Source organism: Amphiprion ocellaris, chromosome 5 (assembly GCF_022539595.1).
Source record: "Amphiprion ocellaris isolate individual 3 ecotype Okinawa chromosome 5, ASM2253959v1, whole genome shotgun sequence".
Classification (NCBI taxonomy): domain Eukaryota; kingdom Metazoa; phylum Chordata; class Actinopteri; family Pomacentridae; genus Amphiprion; species Amphiprion ocellaris.
The window spans coordinates 37,380,954-37,400,633 of NC_072770.1; the positions used below are offsets into that span (position 1 = coordinate 37,380,954).

The window sequence follows — 19,680 nt, forward strand, 5'->3', positions numbered from 1 at the left end:
GTCCTCATGATTCCCAAAATAAAAATCAGCTGGTATTTATCTTTAAAGTACGGGATGTTTACAGAGAAAATACTCCAGATTTACCTTTAAAAAGGTATCAAATACCTGGATATTAGTGCATACATTCTTCTTCTTCTCCAACTTCTTATTTTTCTCCTCCAACTTCTTCTTCCATAACTTCCCCAACTTCTTCTGCTTCTTCAACTTTTTCAACTTCTTCTTCTTCAATTTCTTCAACTTCTTCATGTTCTACAACTTTTCTTCTTCTGCTCCAGCTTCTTCAACTATTCCATCTTCTTCTTCTTTAACTTCCCCAAGTTCTCATTCTCCTTGAAATTCTTCATCTTCAACTTTTCCAACTTCTTCTTCTCCTTCTTCTTCCTCAACTTCTTCCTCTTCAACTTCTTTCCCAAATTCTTCTTCTTCTTTGTCTTCTTCTTCATGTTTTACAACTTTTCTTCTTCTACTCCAACTTCTTCTCCAACTTCTTCTTTTTCTCCAACTTGTTCTTCAACTTCTTCATCTTCTTTCCCAAATTCTTGTTCTACTTCAACTTTTCCAACTTCTTCTTCTTTAACTTCTTCTTTTTCTCCAACAACTTCTTCTTCTCATACTTTTTCTTCTTGTTTCCCAAATTCTTCTTCTTTTATCCAAACTCTTAATCTTCAACTTCTTCTTTCACAACTTCTTCTTCTTCTTCTTTTTCTTCTTAATCTTCTGCTCAAACTTCTTCTTCTTCTTCTCTCTTTTCTTGCTGCCACCTGCTGGAGCATCAAATCTGTTGGTGTTGTGTCCTCAATTAAAACAAATTCAGCTGTTCTTTACTGGTTAAACTCATTATGGATCCACTTTTGGGTCTTTTCGTCTCTCTTTTTATTAATGTTGTGTCTCTTTGTGGTAATTTTCTGTCCTTTTGAGGTCATTTTGCATCTCTGTTGTTGCTTTTTGTCATGTCTGTGCAGCCACAGTTGTGTCTCTCTAACTGCTGATATAAACTATTGCATTAAATCCAACTCATCCCGACGTTTGTCTAGAAAAAGATTATATTTTCTCTTCAGCAGCTGCCTGGAGGAGAATCTGCAGTAAAGCTTTCCTTTATTATCTCTACCTCGTATTTCCTGCTGAGTTTTTTTTTGTTGTTACGCAGCGTATAATTGATTTTGCTTCAGTTCTGCTGAAGATAATTTACGACGTCGCCGTCTCTTTGTTTAAAAGCTCATTTTATCAGCGGCCTTGCTCCCCACTGAGACAGAAATGTAAGTCAGCAGAATGTTTCTGGAGATGCAGCTGTTAATATAGTGCTTGCAATATAAAGAAGTTTCTCCTGCTGGACGGACGGTAAACACAGAGAATATACGAGAAACTAACGGGCGAAGCATCCATCCTGACTGCAGTCACTTTATATGACCAAGCTTCTCAAATCTTTTCTGACTGAATGAAACTAGAAACATCTGGGATTCTGAGGAACCGGTTTAATCATTTTATGTCACTTTGGTACAGACTTGTGTTAAGTGTGAATTGTTATTTGGTCCAACCTAGTAAGACTGGACAACTTGCATAGAGAAGTAAGCAGGGTATGTATACAGACACGAAACAGCCAACAAGTGAAAAAAAAAACAACACAAATAGGCACAAAACAGCCAAAAAAGTGCTTAAAATATCCAAGAACAGACAAAACAGTCCAACAAGGGACAAAATATTATATAATATAATACAGAAACAACTAAATCAGACACAAAACAACCAAAAACAGACACAACGCAGCCAACAAGTGACAGAAATAACCAAAAACAGACAAAAAAAGACAAAAAACACAGACAAAACAGATAAAAGTGACAACAAACATTCATAAATAGGAACAATGCAGCCAGAAAATGACAAAACAGACAAAACAGAAAGAAAGTGACAACAAAATTAAACACGAAAAGCAGTCAGAGAGTGCAGTACTCCGCCAAGGCTGTCCATTCCCCCATAAGGCATTGTTGGAAATGCAGCATTTGTTTATTAGTAACTGATGATCTGAAATCACGGCAAAATAGAATGTGGTCATTAAATATAGATGTACCCACAAACAAAATGACACTGCGCTGAGCACAGGTGTGTGTTATGCATGTGTACGTTACGTACGGATACCGAATCATCTGACCTAAATATGTAGCAGGCGGCAGGAATTGATGAGACTCAGAAACACCCCCACAATTTAATCAGTTGTTCCTTGTATCATTTCCAATGAATAAGTTCCGATAAGTCCAGATCAGCAGGCAGCTGCCATAGTGTTCACTTGTTGTCATGGTTACAGTGGCACCATGCTACTATCTCACAATGATACAGAAATATTTAACAAAGCTGTGGATCCAGACTATCAGCTGATTCACTGCCAAAATCTAATCACTTGGTCCTTGTATCATTTCTGACCTTCCCTGAAAATTTCATCCAAATCCATCGGTCCGTTTTTGAGTAATGTTGCTGACACGCAGACGGACGGACAAACAGACAAATGTATGTGGATCGTTACACAACACATGTTCCTTGGCGGAATAACAAACAAAAATTTACACAAAACAGCCAGAAGTGACAATAAAAACAGTTTTTAGCGCATTTTGTCGACATTTTGAGTAATTTGTTTGGGCTATTTTGGACAAATTGTCCAAAAATTAAATTTTTTTACTAATTTTGGACAAATTTCAAGTCATAGTTATCAGTACGGATTTCCTTTAGACGTCTGTACTTTGTGAGCTTTTGTCTTAAATGTGTTTTGATAAGTATTTTTTATTGTTGAAGCCTTGTCAAAGGAGAATTTCTGTAACCATTAGCAGCAGACAATAAAGCTTATCTATTCAATTCTATTCTATTATTTTGAAAAACTTTTAGTCAGTTTGGATGGGTTTATATCAATTAGGACCATTTTTAGACAGATTTGGAGTCCAGTATTTAATTCACACTGGGATGAGTTGAGGCATTTTTGAAAAACACCTCCAGTTACTTTGTTTAATTAGAAGTTTCTGAGCTTTAATTGTTAAATCCAGAGCTGCATTTAGGGGCTATTAATTATGTGTGAACTAAGCTGAACGCACTTCAGTCTGGTGAACTTTTTTAACGGTTAAGCAGCTCTCTCCTTTTATTTTTTTCTTCTTCCTGTTTCCCATCACTGACAAAACTTTAAAGCAGGAAGATACCATCTGTCTGAGCCGGTTACCTGTGAGGGAGAGTCCATCTTCACATTCTTTTAAAAGGTCTCGTTTCTTCCCACAGCCTGATCTATTGATCTCTGAGTCAGCAACAGTGGCCTGCTTTTAATACACAACAGACACACAACATTAGAGGAGAGTTTGATTAAGCTAATCAGCCGCGATCATCCAAGAAGATTACTGAAAGTGATGTTTGTGCGTTTGCTGCCTGTGCAGCAGTGTGTCTTTGTGTTTGTGTGTTGTGAGGCAGAGAAAGGTCTGACGGTGCAGATAAGTTTCTGTCTGGTTCTGCAGACGTCGTATCTGTTTCTTGGATCGCCTCCAAAGCAGCCCATCCATTCGCTGCAGAAAAAGAGCAGCGGAGCCTTTTTCTCATTCGCTGCCCGTTGGCCGACTCCTGCAGCTGAATCCAAACTCCGTCAGCTGGACTTCAGGACGACGCATCCATACCAAGATGCTTCCTGTGACAAGAGCTGCAGGAAAAGAGACAATAACAGTTCATCTGCATGAGAAAAATGAAAATACTAGTCAGTGTTAATGCAAGTTGATTAAAATTTATCAATCACATCCAAGAAAAGTGAATAATGCTAGCCTACAGGGTCGTTTCACCAACACCAACAAATGAAAACACAGACAAAACATTCAAAGAGACAGGCAAATAAAAACTGACTGCCAAACGGTGGCAAAAACAGCCAAATTAGACACAAAGCTACCAAAAACAGACACAAAACAACCAAAAAAGACACAAAACAACCAACAATGGCCAGAAAACAACAAAGAACAGACCCAAAACATCCAAAAAGAACCAAAAGCATGCACACAACAGAAAAAGCAGCCAAAAACTGACAAGAAACTAACAGAAATTACAGAAAACCACCCAAAAAACAAAACAAAAAAAAAACAATACAAAGTACATACAAAACCATCCAAAGGCACCCAGAGGTAACAGAAACAACTTAATTAGACACAAAACAACCAAGAACAGATCCAAGACATCCAAAAAGTGACAGAAAAGACAAAAATATACACAGAATAACAAAAATGAAACCAAAAAGTGATTAAAATACCAAAAATGCACAAAATTGCCACAAAAGGAACAACAAAAACAAACAAATTTTGGAAAAATTTCACATTTAGTCATTTCAGATAGTTTCTTATCATTGACGACCATTTTTTATTTTTTCTACACTATGGCAAATTCCAAATCAGTTTGGGAAACTTTTGGTCATTTTGGACAGGTTTACATCACGCAGGACCATTTAAAACAGAAGTTTTTAACTCAAATTTGGAGTGATTTTGGATACATTTCAAGTTACTTTGAAAAGAATTTAGTTATTTTGGACAGGCTTATATCATTCAGGATAATTTCTAGCTCATTTTGGAGAAATTATGAGTCAGTTTGGGCAAATGTCAAGTCATTTTGGACAGGTTTATAACATTTGGGACAGCTTTCTATTCACTTTGGACAAATAGTAATTTGTACACATTTTTAAGTCATTATCAAACAGTTTAGGACAAGTTTAAAACTAATTTTGGACAAATTTTGAGTCACTTTGGGTGAAACAAGACCTTCTTGGTAACACATCTTTCACCAGTTTCTGATGTTTTATAGACCAAACAGCGAACTGATCACCTCTGAAAATAATGGATAATGAAAGCAGTTGTGAGTTGTAGCTTTACTGGCAGCCTGTATTTTTCTCTCCTCCACAGGTTCAACCCCTGGAGCTCCAGTTTCAGTTTCTCTTAGCTGACGGGTCATTATCCTCCTCCCTGAAGCTCCGCCGGGACTCGGCTGTCACCCCCCCAACGGCTGGGACGAGTCGGCCTGCCTGCCGGAGCTGAGGTGGTTAAAAGGAACCGTGGGTCGGTTAAAGGAGATAAATAGTCCTGCTGCCCTGTGGACAATCACTGTATTTCCTCTCTCCCTCTAAATACCTCTGGAAGATGAATCGATAGGAGGAGGACCTGATAACTATCTGTCTCTGGGAGCCGGGGGTTGGTCAACGTCAGGGTGCAAATGTGTGTGATTGCTGTGTATGTGTGTGTTCAGTGTGTATATGTGTGTATTGTGTGTGTCTCCCTGTGGTGCTTATTACTGAGGGTTGTTGTTCAGGAGCTGCTGTGAGGCTCCACAGACCATCGACCTGAACATCCATCCTGAGCATGAAAGTGATTTTGTGTCAGGTCAACACAGGATAGTAAAAGTCTCTCTTTCTCCCCGTCCACAGAGTTTTCCTCCTCTCTGTATCCTCCGCTCCATCCTCTGTGAGATTTTCCTGATTTATCCCAGAGCTGACAGGTTTAAAAAGCCTGCAAACTTGTCAAAAATCACCATAATGACACCATTTATCAGCCAGAAAATGTAAAAACTGAAAGAATTGTTGGGTTTTCGACTTTCCGGCGGTCCTTGAATGTGTCATGTGTGACTTGACTGATCTTAAAAATTGTTTATTTGTACCAGATCCTGTAGACAGCAGAACATTCTAAGTTTATCATCACAACATAAAAACACAACATGAGATGAAATCAGGATGTCGATATTCACTGGAATAACTGGTGCATGACGATGCAAAAATGAGGGTTGCCCTCAAGCCCTTCTTTGATATTTCTACCTGGCAGAACAGAAGATAAAAGAAATATAAAGAAAATATTTATAATGATAAATATACTCTTAGAAAAGGCAGAACAGCTGGTTGTAATGTGTGATTTTACAGGTCATTCCATCTCAAATCAGAAGATTTTTACAATAATTTCCACTCGACCATCAAGAGATGCAAAATGAGACACAAAACAATCACAAAGAGACAAAAACGACCACACAGACATGACTAGTGACCACAAAGACTCACAAAGTGATCACAAAGACACACACAATGTCCACAAATAGAGAGAAAACCACAAGAGACACAAAATGACCAAAACAACCCCACGAAACAGCCAAAAAGAGACAAAAATGACCACAGAAAATGCAAAAGACCAGTAAGAGACACAAAATAACCACAGAGCCACAAAATTACCACAAAGAGACACAAAATTACTTCCCCAAAAACACAAAATGGCCAATAAGAGACACAAAATTACCGCAGACATACAAAATAATCACAAAGAGATGCAGATTTCCCACAGAGACAAAAAAGAATCACAAAGAAACACAAAATGACCACAAAAAACCCAAAATGATCAGAAAGATATACAAAATGTCCACAAAGAGAAACAAAATGGCCCAAAGACACACACAATTACCACAAAGAGACACAAAACAATATAAGAGCACAAAAAAAAAACACAAAACAGCCAGGAAGAGAAACAAAGTGCCCGCAAAGAGACAAAAATGACCACAAAGAGAACAAACTGACCACAAAAAGACACAAAACTATCAGACAGAGATGCAAAATAACCACAAGGACACAAAATGGCAAAAACCAGGCACAAAATAACTGTAATGTGATGCAAAACAATCACAAAAAATTCAAACGACCACTAAATGACACAGAAGGATCACAAATAAACACAAAATGATCACACAAAAACAACCTAACCGTAAACCATTAGTGCTCTAACTGGTGTCTCATGATGCAAGAACCTCAACTTCCTGAAATTCTGGGTTTGAAAGACATGGTTTCTTAAAAAACTAAATAAATAAAATGACATGATTTATCAGCCAGAAACTGTATAAACGGAAAACAATCATCAACTTTCTGATGGTCCTTTAGTACAATTAAGCAATTTTTGCTTCACTGTGAGGACGATGCAGTCACTCTGGTCGTCCTGGTCAGGTTCACGCCAAACATGCTGGACTCCATCTGAGCTGAAGACCTTTATCTTCTAATTTGACTAAAGAATCCCAACATTTATTTTTAGTGGAACTATGACTCCTTCTAGACCTCCTGATTACTGCTGACACTGTGGTTCACTCATGTTTACTTGATCTTCCCGGATCATTTTCCATCTTAAGTCTCACAAGCAGATTTTTAAAATTACTCTGGCAGTTCTTTTCCATGTGGAGCCATGATGAAGACATAGATGCAGCTCATAGGTCCAAAGCTGAGAAAGTTCTGCTGTTCACAGCTCATTTTAGAACCATGTTCATGCAGTTATTCACACTAGAACTTGTTTCATGGCACTTATATAGATTGTTTCCTCCTGACTAGATCCTTGCTTGTGTTGTATCTACTCTCAGATGGATAAAAGCGTCTGTTAATTGAAATTGTAGAACTGTAGGTATTCTGATTGAAATTACAGCTGGATTCATTTCAGTTGCATGAATATTATACACTTTGGTTCAAAAGTTTGGGGTCATCCAGATAATTTCATGTTTTCCATGAAAACTCATACTTTTATCCATGTGTTAACATAAGTGCACAAGGGTTTTCTAATCATCAATGAGCCTTTCAACACCATTAGCTAACACAATGTAGCATTAGAACACAGGAGTGATGGTTGCTGGAAATGTTCCTCTGTACCTCTATGGAGATATTCCATTAAAAATCAGCTGTTTCCAGCTACAATAGTCATTTACCACATTAACAATGTCTACACTGGATTTCTGATAAATTTAATGTTACCTTCAATGAAAAAAACTGTTTTTCTTTCAAAAATAAGGACATTTCTAAGTGACCCCTAACTTTTGAACGGTATTGTAGGTCACCTCTATTTTCAATAAAGTCTTTTTTAAGCATTAAAACAAACGTATTCACAATAGTCACAAATCCTCCTGAACAGACTTTTCTGTGCGTCCTTTCCATCATCTTCCTCCTTCCTCACCTCTCAGGTCTCTTTAATCTCCTGCTGGCTGTCCTTGGGCTGCAGTTGAGATCCAGTCTTTCCTGAAAAACCTCTTCTGTTTCTAGCTGCCTCCTCCCTCCGTCATTGATCCACAGAGACTGTCCCATTACTGCGAGGCGAGCAGGAGGGAGGCTGCTGATGGACGGATAAATCTGAAGGACATCTGGACCTTGAAGAAATAAAAATATCTTCCAAACCCAGCTCTTTAAATTTAAATCCTCTCCACAGCTGAAGGAAAAACTGTGAGGTTTTGAGCGATCTGCGGGCCATTCCTGCCTTTAATAACTATTTGTCAGCAGCGTGATGCACCTCGACTGCTCGCCGGCGGCAGCCAAGCTTGACAATGCTAATTCCTCAGGAAGCCACGCTGTCTTAAACAACAACAAGTGAGGAGTGTGCATGAAAAATGGGCCAGAAAAGCCCCGCTGGAGCCGAGTGTTTGTGTTCCTCTTCCATTCTGCTGGGGAGAAATGAGGCGGCGCTGGCAGGTAGAGGCTCAGTGTTTGCATTGGAAAGTGTTCAGCAGCAGCAGGTGACATAGGAGGCCTCAGCGCCTGGCTTTTATATCTGAGGAGGAGTAGGGACTCTACCCTCCAGCCTGTCTTTGGTACGTCCAGTCAGCAGAAAAACACGTTATTCAGAGATAAAAATGTTTTCTGCCAGAACATCCCAGCCTGCAGTGTGGTTTCTGCTGCTGTGGTTATTGAAGCGTCATCGTCTCGGTTTATTGTTCACAAAGTTTGCAGTGACCTGAAGCACAGACTGAGGATTTGATATTTAACTGAAAACCGGAACCAAAGTGTGTTTGTTGTCTAAACCACCGGCCCAATCTCTCACTACAGGATCATAAAGAGGATGGGCACTCTGTCCTCAAGCCCTGCTTTGATATTTTTACCCAGAAAAGAAGATAAAAGAAAATCTTTATAATGAAAAATAAAATGTTAGAAAAGGCAGAACAGCTGCTTGTAATTTGTGATATTAAAAAGTCTCTTTCTGTTCAAATCTGGCCAATTGACAGGTTATTCCATCTTAAATCAGCACATTTTTACAATAATTTCCACTCGGCCATCAAGAGATGCAAAATGAGTCACAAACTGACCACAAAAAGACATGAAACCATCATAAAAAGACAAAAAATGACCACACAGACCTGAAAAATGACCACACAGAGCCACAAATTGATCACAAAGACACACAAAATGTCCACAAAGTAACACAAAACAACCCCGAGACAAAAAATGAGCAAAATAGCCCCACAAAACAGCCAGAAAGAGAAACAACGTGACCACAAAGAGACAATGATCACATAGTGAACAAATCGACCAAAAAAACACACAGAAAACAACACAGAGATGCAAAATAACCACTAAAAATGCAAAAGACCAGTAAGAGACACAAAATGGCCACAAGGCGAAACACAGCAACTGCAAAGACACACAAAATTACCCTCCCAGAAGACACAAGATGGTGAAAAAGACACACAAAACAATCTCAAACAGGCACAAAATGACAACAATGAGACGCTAAATTTTCAAAAATACCCCAAAATTACCAGAGACACAAAATGTCCACAAATAGACACAAAATGACCCAAAGACACGCTCAGTTACCACAAAGAGACACAAAACAACACAAAATCACCAAAAACTTACAAAACGGCCACAAAGAGAAACAAAGTGCCCACAAAGAGACAAAAATGATCACAAAGAGAACAAATTAACAACAAAAAGACACAAAACAATCAGAAACAGATGCAAAACAACCACAAGCACACAAAATGACCAAAACCAGACATAACACGCCCACAAAGTGATGCAAAACAACCACAAAAAATGCAACAGACCACAAAGAGACACAAAATGACCACAAAAAAATAAAAATTACAAGAAAATGACCCAAAATGACAACCAAGAGACACAAAACAACCAGAGACATTCTAAATATTCCCCAAAAAACACAAAATTTCCAAAAAGAGAAACAAAATCACCACAAAGAGACAGAGTTCAAGTGTTGACTTCAAATTTCTAAAAATTTGCAAAACCTTCACGACGAAAATTCCAATGATTCCTTTAAAGCTTCCCTTAAAAGTTTTATTTAAAAAAAATAAATAAATAAAATCCCCCAAATTTGGAAAGAAAATTCTTGTAAATATTTTCAAAAAATGAGTTAAAATCTTCCAAAAAACCCTAAAAATATCTAAAGTGATTCCATATATATCAGTAAAACTTCTAACATTTTCTTTAAGAACATTCACATAAAAATCAACCAAAATCAAATTCACTGGATTTTGTTTTTTTTGTGAATGCTCTTGAAAAACATTTTAACATTTCTTTTTTTCCACCAAAAAATGTTCAAAGATTTCCCAAACATGTTGAAAATGTGGACATCAGAAGTTTCACTGTGAAAATATATATATTTTTCCACATTATTCAAACTTTTAAACGGGTCAGTTTTGACCCGCAGGACGACACGAGGGTTAAAGGATCAGCTGCTGATGTCTGGGTTCCTGAAACTACAGAACACCTGCAAATACAGAATTATTCAACAAAATGAGGCTAATTTAAGCTGCTTGTCTACTGCGGCTACGAGGTAACACCTCAGAGTTCCTCATCAGCAACACGAAACACTAACAGCTGCAGACAGGACAAATATTTAGCAGCCGGTGCTTCCGACTGTATTTCATCCTTTTCCTACAAGCTGCGGCCTGAATGGGAAATGACAGGAGGAGGGTGATACGTGTCAACCGCTGCTGAAAGGCTTTGAACTGCACACTCCATTATGTGCTCAGTGGTTCTAATAACTGATAAGACAAACAGCTGTCTCCTCCCGGCTGCTTGGCCTCATGAAGTGGCTGCTTCTTGTAAAGCCTCCAAGCGCTGAGAGCCGCCGCCGCTCGCGTACAAGAGGAAGAAGCGGTGCAGCAGACGTCCTTCTCCGAGCTGCAGGCTGTGTTTTCTGAATGTCAGCGGCACAGTTTGATGTCGCTCTCAAAATGCTAGTTTCACGCCTCGGGAGGCTGCGTAGTAAATACCGTGACCCATCAACCTTGAGCGGCGTTTGACAGAGCGCTGGAGGACAGCAGCGCCACCTAATTTCTGCTTAAATTATCAGCAGCCCCAGAACAATGTCTGACTGAAGGCACCGGATATCTGAGGACGGAGCAACAGGAGCTCCGTTTACAGCGTACTGAAGAAAAACACCAGTTTTCAGACGTGATAATGTCTCACAGATCAACCCTCTGAACCCGAAACCTGACTGGCAGCACTGAAATGAATGTTGTCTTTAAGAACTCTGACCAATAAGACACACAAAATGTTTTTAAAAAATGTTTCTTTAAGAACATTCTTAAAAACATTTTTATTTTTTGTCATATCAAAGACATCGTTCCTTTTGTCACAAATACGTGTTATTTCACTAAAACTATGTACATGCATTTTCACATGATTATTTGATGTCACACTTCACAATGTTGACATCACACAATTCACCATCTGTGATGCCACATGGTGACATCATCACACGATTGCTTCCAAAAATGGAAATCTGGTCCCTGTCCCCACTTCAATGGCAGGATAGACTTAGCGCTACTAATATTATCAAAATAGACATTTTAGCTTTGCAGGAGTGTTTTTGCAGTTTGAGTCCTGTCTGTGGGAAACGTTTGATCGTGGTGCTGAGTCTGGATCAAACGGCTTAAATTATGATGTACAGTGTAATAAACGGAGCCTCCACGGCGATGCGATGAAGGCCAAACTTTCAAACAGAACCTCATTGTTCTGGCTCTCAGTGTGAAACTGTCATCACCTCAAATGTTTGCTCAGAATAATAATTTTTTAAAAAAGCTCTGTGTGTTTAGATGTGAAGGGTTTTTATCACACAGGAGCCTGGAGCGGCCAAAGCTTCGACTCGATGCTCGGCGTCTTGCACTCGGTGTTGGAACCTCATTACACACCGTGGAATCAATTTCTCCAAAGTTACGAGCAAATTATCCACACGGAGCTGCGTGCCCCGAATGAAGAGGCTCTCGTTTAAATACAGGAGGCCGGAGAGTGGAGCGTTCTGCTGTGGTCGTCGTGACTTCAGGGGGACGACCGAAACGGCGGGAGTTTTTTAAAACAGGAAATCAATGACGCTGCTGCAGAGCTGTGGAGGCAGTAATGAGGAAGAGGAACACTGGACGCTTTGCTTATCTTTGTGCTCATTTTGCATCTCTTTGTATTTATCACATGCCTCTGTGTAGTCATTTGTCATCCTATTTAACTAACTTTGTGTGTCTTTATGACAATTTTTGCATCTCGTGGTTATTTAGCACCTTTCTGGAGTGATTCTGCATTTATTTATCATTATTCTGCATCCAGTTTTAATAATTTGGTGCCTGCCTGTGATCATTTTGCCTCCCGTTTTGGTCATTTTGCATCTCTTTGTAGTCTTTTTCTGCCTTTTTGTGAACATTTTGCATCCCATTTTGTATGTTTTTCTGGTCTCTTTTTTTTTTTACATCTCCCTTGGAGCATATCTTCATTTTGCATCCTTCTAAAGTCATTTTGCATCGTTTTTAGCTATTTTCCATCTCATTGTGGTTATTTTATACCTCTGTGTAGTCATTTTGCATCCCATTTAAGTCACTTTTCATCTCTGTGATTGGTATTAATAGTAGTCTCATCTGTTTCTCTGCTTCACTTAAAGGTTACATGTGCCTGTTTGTCTGAAATCTGCAGAAATTGGCATATCTTACACCAATTTATTTTCTTTGTGGTCAACTTGCATCTCTTTGTAGTGGTTTTAAATCTCGCTGTGTAGTGTTTGAGTCATTTTGCATCTTTTTCTGGTCGTTTTGTGTATCGCTCTGTCCATTTTACTTTCTTGGGGCTTGTGTGGTGTCTCTTTGTTGTCTTTTTGCGTTTCTCTGTGGTGTTTTTTGTGGTTATTTTGTCTATTTTCCTGGTCCATCAGAACATGTTAAGAGTTCCACTCACCAGTGTTTTTGCGACTGTATAATCACACCACCAGTAACAACCCTGCAGATGATAAAATAGAAGCACCAAAGTGGTGTGGGCCTTTACGAGATGACCGATAAGATCAAATAATTGAAGTTGTAAACTGCAGAGAGGGTTTGTTTTCCGTCCTTATCTCGTGCTGTGACGGACAGACAGACGGCTGCTGCTCATTCGGACTTTTCCGGCGTCTGATAGTCAATTATGTTCAGCTGGGATTGGTTCAACAAATCAATTTATACCGGCTTCCACTGCGAGAAGCGGACAATGACCGTGAATGACAATGCAGGATTATTGCGTCCAATGTCGTGCACAAAGACAAGGACGCTGAAGACAAACAGATGTAGATGAAAGCTTCAAATCCAACAGGACTCTATTTACTTTAGCTGTGTTTTTCCCATTTCATTACAAAACGCAGTTAAATCAGAGATTTCATGTGATGTGTTTGGACCATCTGCTTGGATTTTAACTTTTGTGCCACCAGTAGGCGGCTTCATAAAGTCCAGTAGAGTCGGAGCTGACAGTTTGTGGTGGAGGTGAAAGTCTCCTGGTCCAAGCAGCTGATTGATTGTTTTTATTATTTTCAGTTGTTTCCGTTTTGCTTTTTGTGCAGCAGTTTGTAAAAGCGGGTTTAAAATCCACTTCATCACAGCGTTGATTTGTCTTTATCGTAACGTCTCATAGCTGGATTTGGTCGTTTATCTGAAACGTTTATTAAATGGTTTTTTTCATCGTTGATCTAATTGTGAATCATCAGAATTATTGCCTTAAAAAAAATAATTTATGTTTTGAACCAGTTTTGTGTCTTTTTGTGGTCGTTTTGTGTTTCTTTCTAGTCATTTTAAGTCTCCTTGTGGTCGTTTTTCATCTCTTTGTGGAAAAAGTTTATCATTTTTGTCATTTTGTGTCTCTTTTTGGTGTTTTTGTCTATGTGCTTGTTTTTGTCTCTGATTTTTTTTTTAATCTCTTTGTGGTTGCTGTATTTCTGTTTGTGGTTGTTTTGTGTCTATTTGTGGTCTTTTTGTGTCCTTATGCTTGTTTTGTCTCTTTTTGGTAACCTTTGCATCTCTTTGTGGTCATTTGTGTCTCAGTAGTCATTTTGTGTCTCTTTGAGGTTGAATTTTATCTCCTTTTGGCCGTTTGTGTCTCTTTGTGACTATTTTTTGGTCATTTTGTGTCTCTTTGTAGTCATTTTGAGTCAGTTTGTGGTCTTTTTGCATTTCTTTGCAATCAAATTCTTATTGCTTTTGCCTGTTTTGCCTTTTTTTGTTGTTTTGAGTTAATTTTGTTCATTTTGTGTTTCTTTGTGCTCATTTTTTTTTAGCAATTTGTGGTCGTTTTGCATTTCCTTCTGGAAAAAGTTTCTCATTTTTGTAATTGTTTTGTCTCTTTTTGGTGTTTTTGTCTATGTGCTTGTTTTTGTCTCTTTTTGGTATTTTTTTTTATCTCTTTGTGGTTGTCGTATTTCTGTGGTTGTTTTGTTTCTGTTTGGAAATCTTTGCATCTCTTTGTGTTCCTTTTGTGTCTCCTAGTGGTCATTTTGTGTATCCTTGTGGTCATGTTGTGTCTCTTTGTTTGCAGTATGGTGGTAGATTTATTGTAATTTCTCTTTCTGAGAACCTTAAATCTTTTCTGAAAGGAAACTCAGAAAGAGTCACACCTGCTCACATTTTCCAAACATGACTTTTGAGGAAAGGTAATAACTTTTGTGTGTGTCTGTTCTTCTTGTAAACACCGGCTGAATACTGAGTGAGTATCAGTGTCAGGAACACTGCAGGCAGAGTGTCGGTATGTAAACACATCGGAGTCTCTGCTTGGATAATATTTGGAATAAAAAACAATTAGCTCTGTTTGGTTTGCCACAGGGAGAGGTGTATGTCTGCATGCTAAACAAACACTCACCAGGCCTCCCTTCATGTTCACACGTTTCATTTTCACTCTCTCTAAGTTCTCAGGTGTTAATTTAAAGACCACAAAACGGATCCAGGAGGAGAATCTGAGTGAAACGCAGGAAATGATCCCAGCATTTATACTGTAAGATGGATTTTCCTCCTGGCATCTGTCTGAGCATTGGCCACGCTATTCATTACCACTCTGATTATACTTAAAATGTGACTATGAGCTCATGTCAGTGTGAGAATTACCACAAAAATAGCAAAACAACCAAAATGTGATGGAAAATGGCTACAAGATGATGTTAAATCACCAAAGTGTTGCATAAAAGGCCCAAAAAGATTAAAAATGTGGTACAAAACAACCACAAAAAGTTGTAAAATGACTAAAATATGATGCAGAGCTATGAGGAAAAAGTACAACTAAATTGTAATACAAAACAACCTCATTAAGATGTAAAACAACCAAAATGTGAAGGAAAATTGGCCAGGAGATGATGTGACATGACCAAAAGTAACATAAAATGCCAAAAAAAGATATAAAATAACCAAAATACGGTGCAAAACAACCACAAAAAGTTGTAAAATTACTAAAATTATGCATACCGACTACAAAAAGCAAAACAACTAAATTGTGATACAAAACAATCTCATTAAAATGTAAAAAACATAAATAAATAAAATCAAAAAACGAGGGAAAACAACTTCATTAACTTCATTTATTACTGGGAGACAATCAACACCAACAAACATAACATTAAATCCAGCAGCTGACAGATGTGGATCCACAGACTCTGTTCAAGCAGGAAATCCTTCTCAAGACGCTGAACTATCAGAACTCTGTTGTTTATGTCGTTTATGATCTGTGTCTGCTGTGTTTTCAGCTTCACTCACGCAATAAATGGCTTCCAGATCAGAGGAGGATCTCTGCTGTCCGGTCTGTCAGGACGTCTTCACAGATCCTGTTCTTCTGTCATGTAGCCACAGCTTCTGTAGAGACTGTCTGAAGACCTGGTGGAGACAGAAACCAACACACGACTGTTCAGTCTGTAACAGAAGATCTTCAAGAGATGATCCACCTCGTAACCTGGCATTAAAGAATCTGTGTGAGTCCTTCAGGCAGCAGAGAGCTCAGAGATCTTCAGTCTCTCGATGAAGCTTCACAAAAACACAGGAAGGAACTTCAGGAAACTCTGAAGCCCTTAAAGAAGAAGCTGAAGGTTTCTGAACAAGTTCAAGTGAAGTTTGATCAAACAGCAGAACACATTAAGGTCCAGGCCCGACACACAGAGAGGCAGATTAAGGAGCAGTTTGAGAAGCTTCACCAGTTTCTGAGAAAGGAAGAGGAGACCAGGATGGCTGCACTGAGGGAGGAAGAGGAGCAGAAGACTGGGATGATGAAGGAGAAGATGGAGGCTCTGAGCAGAGAGATAGCAGATCTTTCAGACACAGTCAGAGCCACAGAGGAGCAGCTGAGAGCTGAAGACGTCTCATTCCTGCTAAACTACAAGACTGCAGTGGAAAGAGTCCAGCGCTGCCTCCTGCTGGAGGATCCACAACTGCTCTCAGGAGCTCTGATAGACCAGGCCAAACATCTGGGCAACCTGAGCTTCAACATCTGGAACAACATGAAGGACATGGTCTCCTACACTCCTCTCATTCTGGACCCAAACACCACATCCAGAACTCATCCTGTCTGAAGATCTGACCAGTGTGAGATATGGAGATGAACAGCAACTTCCTGATAATCCAGAGAGGTTTGATGGTTCCATCTGTGTTCTGAGCTCTGAAGGCTTCAACTCAGGAACTCACAGCTGGAATGTTGAGGTTGGAGACAGTGAATACTGGGAACTGGGTGTGTTAGAAGAGTCTGTCCAGAGGAAGGGATGCATACAATCTGGATTATGGAGATTATTGTTTTCTGAAGATAAATACTCAGCAGGTTCACCACTAACTTCCTCCACTGATCTCTCAGTGCAGAAGAAGCTCCAGAGGATCAGAGTGAATCTGGACTGTAACAGAGGAAAGCTGTCCTTCTCTGATCCTGATACTAAAACACACATACACACCTTCAATCACACTTTCACTCAGAGGATGTTTCCGTACATTTACACGAAGGGTAAAGTTCAGATTTTACCAGAGAAGATCTCAGTGACAGTGGAACAGATCAGTTAGAGATCAACAGATTCAGAACGTCTCTTTGTTGTTGTTCTTTCTGGTTGTTATTTTTTCTGAATTGTGTATTTGGCTTTTTACATTTCTCTGTAAAAATAGGTGAGAATCAAAAAATAACCAATATCTTTTCCATGATTGTATGAATATGTTCAGATTCAGGGAAATTTTTTCAGATCTTGTAAATTTGTCATAAACAAATCAAGAAACTGTACTTTAAGTTCTATGACGTTTCAAAACAGTAAAAGTGAGTCATGTTAAAATTTAAGTTGAAGTGTTTAATTGAAGTGTTTAAGGTGGACGTCTGGGTTTTAAGGTGGACGTCTGGGTTTTAAGGTGGACGTCTGGGTTTGCGTTCAGGTTTTATGTAACGCTCGGTCTGCCTGACAAAGACCAGCGATGATCAGGCAACTCTGTCAAACGTAGTCAAAAATCAATTCTGGATCAAAAGTTGGAGACATCAAAAAGTTCTCAAGAAAGAGTCTTCACGCAGTCGTCAGAGTCTGATGCGAATAACGTTTATTAAATCCAGAGGCTGTAAGAACAAACATGAGCAAAATCTCGACATTTCAACTGACAACACAAAGTCGTAAATAACTCTTCAAACTTCTTCTAAACTCTCTTATTCCGTTCTGAAAAGCCACAACCCATCGTCTTCAGACCCAATCATGTGATGTAATCATATCAAAGTTTTACCACCTTCTGTTTTGTAATTCTGCTAGGCTAGGATTATTTCTGCTTAGCTCAGCGTGACCTTGGTTTCAACTCCTGAGTGCAGACGAAGAGAGGACATAAACGTCCGGTCTTATGCCTTTTACAGCTTCATGCAAAATTATTCAACCCCCCTGACATTTTAGACATTCTGGCAAAGTGAGCAACATTACAACTGCAGGCGATTACTAAATCATATGAAAGGTGAACAGTTTGTTGAAATATAATACCAAAGCAAAAATCAAGATTTAGTTCTAAATCCAGCCAAAATTTCAACGTTTTTTTTTTTTTTTTTAATTTTTACAAAAAGCGGGTTGCAAAATGATTCAACCCCTTATAAAAAATGCTAGGTAAAAACAGGTAATTTCAGTACAATTCAAATGTCAAAATTGTGTCACATTTTGGTTGTTTAACAACTTGTTTTGGTTGTATTGCATCATTTCCATAATTTTATTTCATTTTGTGGTAATTTTCCACTACATTTTGGTCATTTTATGTGTTTTTATGGTTGTTTTGCGTCAGTTTTTGGTTGTTTGGTGTCTTCTTTGTTGCTAAATCACACATGGTTCATTTTACACCTTTGTGTGGTCGTTTTGTGTCATATTTTGGTTAACTATGTGTTTTGGTTGTTTAGCATCAATTTTGATAGTTTCATTTCTTTTGTGGTCATTTTGCACTTTTGTTTTTTTTGTTACTTGTTTTGTGGTTGTTTTGCGTCACAGTTCGGTCCTTTTTTGACTTGTCTAAATGTACATTTGTGTTTATTCAGCTGTTTTAATGTCCCTAATGCTCACGTCTGTCCAGAGGTTTTAAGTATAAACCCACATACTGTACATGCCTCTTCAGTGTTCATTCTCAGCAGTGCAGTCACGCTATCTGACCCGGTGGTTCCTCATTCTCACCCCAGACGGGCTCGATGCAGGTGTCGGACCTCAGCTCAGCCTCATGGCAACACAAATCATTAAAAAGCGATTATGAGGGAGCAAACGGTAGCATCTGAAAGTCAGCCAGGAGTGAAATGGGACCAGCTGCTGCTCAGTGCTGCCTCCTCCCTGCTTTGTTAGCTGGGTAAGTGAGCCTGGAAGCCCAGCACTCTGAACCTGGTGCAGCCCACTTTGTTTGGCTAATAAAATACCTGCTGTGTGCCGTTATTCACGCCGTTATTCACGCCATTATTCATGCCGTTATTCACGCCTCTCAGTTAGACTGTGCTCTTAGAATCAGGAGAGCCTCAAGGAACTCTTTGGTTCCTCGAAGAACCTTTAACAGCTCAATCCAGAGAAGTTCTAATAGCTTCAGATGGGGTTCCTGGAGGATTTTTAGGTGTAAGCCACTTTATACATGCATTTACATTCTATTTTACTTGATTTATTTGTACAACTTAGCTTTAATGTAATTGTGCACACTGCAAAAAACAATAGAGAAGTCACTATTTGAATTTGACCCCACATACTGTAGCTGCCACGTGTTTTTGTGGAGGTTTTTCTCCATTTAATTAGAGTTGTCTTTGTGGTTTTGAATCACATTTTCCTAGTTTACATCTCTTTCCTAGAAATAACCACAAAGGTTTAATGTTTAAATTGAACCAGAAAACGAGAGAAAACTGAACGTAACCAAAGAGAAAACTAAGCTTTAGTCCCAGACTGATGATCCATCGTCCATGTTGGGATGTGAACTCTGGTTTACTGGGTGAAAATCCATCGTTGGTTTCTGGATGTCTCTCTGATGATGTTACAGCTGATATTTATTATTATTAACAGAACTTCTCTCTAGCAACACTGGCATCACCTACAGATGCACAACATTAATGGGAAACTGGAAAAAAAAAGGCTGAAATACACCAGAATGAGGCTTTAACATCTCTTCTGCTTTTCAGGACTGAACTCTGGTACTGCATCTTATTCTTTTTTTTTTTTTTTTTTAAACACATCCTCCAGT

At 38.9% G+C, this 19,680-nt stretch overlaps 1 pseudogene; it reads left to right on the plus strand.

The window, feature by feature from the left end:
* Nucleotides 1-15,747: 15,747 nt before the first annotated feature.
* LOC111582586 (nuclear factor 7, brain-like) lies at nt 15,748-17,034 on the plus strand (annotated as a pseudogene).
* Nucleotides 17,035-19,680: the final 2,646 nt, after the last annotated feature.